The sequence below is a fragment of the Gossypium hirsutum genome, chromosome D09 (genome assembly GCF_007990345.1).
Source record: "Gossypium hirsutum isolate 1008001.06 chromosome D09, Gossypium_hirsutum_v2.1, whole genome shotgun sequence".
Lineage (NCBI taxonomy): Eukaryota > Viridiplantae > Streptophyta > Magnoliopsida > Malvales > Malvaceae > Gossypium > Gossypium hirsutum.
In genome coordinates, this window is record NC_053445.1 from 30443582 (window position 1) to 30446531 (window position 2950).

Genomic DNA, 2950 nt, shown 5'->3' on the forward strand with positions numbered 1-2950 from the left:
ACCAGAGGCATTTTTACTAAAAAGTACAGTGATATAGCTCACTTGATAGCAATCAATGTGAACGAGCAGTTGATTCAAGCCATGGTTAGATTTTGGGACCCAGCCTATCAGTGTTTCACTTTCAATCAGGAAGACATAACTCTGACCATAGAAAAGTATGCCTCCCTCATTCACATTGACAATATACAACTCAACAAGATATATGTGAAGAAGCCTAAACCAATGACCTTTAAGAAAAAAGCTAATGAAGTTGACAGGGATGACTGATACATAGGCTGAAAAACAGATAAAAAAGAAGAATGAAGTCAGTTGTGTTCCGTGGTTTTCTCTTCGAGAGTTAGTGCAGAATCATCCAGATATTTTGAAGAGAGTAGATCTGTTTGCCTTGGTCGTTTACGAACTAATCGTCTTCCCGAAGGTTCTTGGGCACATTGAAGTTACAGTAGTGGATTTCTTCGAAAAGTTGAGGCAAATAATCAACCTCGTCCCAAACATCTTGGCCGAGACTTTTAGATCTCTAAATAATTGTAGGAAGAAAGGGGAATGGCATTTTATCGGATGCGCTCAGTTACTTAATGTTTGGATTTTTAGCCACTTTTGGAAAGGGGAGCGCACACATTTCCATATGTTTTCAAAAAAATTCACTCCGTTAGAAGCACACCTTAAAAAAGATTGGCCAAAGGATGTCACTGAATAGCACCGGGTCTTAGTTTTTCAGAACCTTTGTGCTGAATATATAACTTGAAGAGTACCTTGGATTCGTCCTTCTGCTTTGTTATACAAGTGTGGAAACCAAAATTGGGTGCCTTTACTAGGATTATAGAGAGGAGTTGGATATGCTCCGTTGATGGTTCAAAGACAGTTCACTTTGCGATAATTTGTACCAGTTACCGATGGATTAGCACAATCAGAGTTTGCCTTTACGGGTGAGGGTTACATGAAAAGGGTTCGAGATACTTCGAATCCTTGGAGAAAAATCTACCTGATGGAATTGGCTCTCTATGCTGATACTATCATTGTAGATTATGACATATGGAGGCAACGACGAGGGAAGAGTCAACTAACCCCACCGATTGATGATGCTTGCCAGAAAGGCTGTCTGAGCTGAAAATGGTAAGACATGAATTTGAACATGAAAAAGCCAAACTGTTACGAGATATTAGTTCTCTTTAGGAGGAAAACTACCACCTGAAGATTGATGTTCAAATTGAAAAATCTAAAACTAAGAAAGTGCAAAAAGAAGTTGAGGTCATGAGAAAGGATTTAAAAGACCTTCATTTGAAAAATAAGAAATTAAGAGGCACTATAAGGAATAATGGATTGGGAAAATCATCGGCAAAATGGAAGGAGGAACTAAGCAGCATCAAATATGGGATGAAATTCTGGAAAGCAAAAGCGAATGAGAAAGAAAGAGCTATATATGCTATGATAGAGTTAAGAAAGAAGAATGTTGATGGTTAGTCAGTCTGAGCATCAAGAGCTAAAAGGAAAATTCGAAGTCTAGAAAGTACACTGCAAGCTCATTAACAACATTTGGATGACCTCTTGAGGGCTCTAGAAGAGAAGAATGGTCAGTATGATAGAGATATTCATGCCTACAAAAGAGCCCTCCAAGAAAAGGATATGCATCTCGATAGTTTGATCAATGAAATTCGTAAGACGGCTGCGTAAATAGTGCAATTATCAGATGAAGTAGAAGCTCTAAGTTGCCAATACCCTCCAAGCCAAAGGTAAAGCATATCGGAGTTCTTAGAACGTATAAAGAAACAAGACAATGTGGCTAGGAAATTTGTGTAACCGTTAAACCAAGATGGTAAAACTTTTTGTACTAGACTCTTTTGATTAATGAAATGCCCAAGTATAGGGCTATCTTGAAATCAACACCCATTTTTGCATATTTTCGCATAACTAACATTCATTAGTCATCCATTCATTCATTGCATGTACATATCACCCTAATCACTCGTTAAGGTTAAAACTGTCTAATTCACAGTTCTTACACTACGAATCTGGAATCACGTCACTCTTATAGGACACACTTAAGAGCTAGAGCTATGGATGCTGAACTCAATAAAAGAATGAAAAGGATAGAAAGGACCCAAAGAGAGTTGCAAGAGCAACTGGCCAAGTCACAGCAAGAGGTAAGAGATTTGATGGTAAGATCCCGAGAAGAATCACTAGAGCAAATGGATCAAATGGCCAAAAATGATAGAGATGATGACAGCTTTGATAAAAGGAAAGGGACCTATGTAGAGCCCCGATACCATAGAGCCCCAGTCAAGAGCCAATAATAATCAGGATCTACTCTATCCCCCGGGATTCACTCCTCCTCATGCTCATATAACACAAAGAGGATATCCCCAAGGGGAATTTATTGTATTAGGGCAATACCCTGTACAACCTATTCACTTAGGACAAAGAATGTTTGTATCAAACCTTGGGGCTAATCCTTCAGATCCCATTGTCCCAGACCTAGATGACCTTATAGAAATAGTAAGGCTAAAAATTGATGACAATAATACTCAGGATAAATATAGGATCCTGGAAGAAAGGATCAATACAGTAGAAAGTACTGAAGTTTTCTCTACTTTGAATGTCAAAAAGCTCAGTTTGGTACCCGATCTGGTTCTACCCCCAAAATTTAAGGCGTCAAATTTTGAAAAGTATCATGGAACAAGATGTCTAAAGATACATCTTATCACATTTTGCCGAAAGATGACTGGCTACGTGAATGATGATAAATTGTTGGTACACTACTTTCAATATAGTTTGGTTGGCTCGGCTCTTCAATGGTATAATCAGCTCAGTAGAGAGAGGATCCGATCATGGAGGGACTTAGCATCAGTATTTTGTGAGCAATACAAGCATGTATCAGATATGGTGCCTGATTGACTAACTTTGCAAATGATGGAAAAGAAGCCGACAGAGAGTTTTAGGCAATATGCACAAA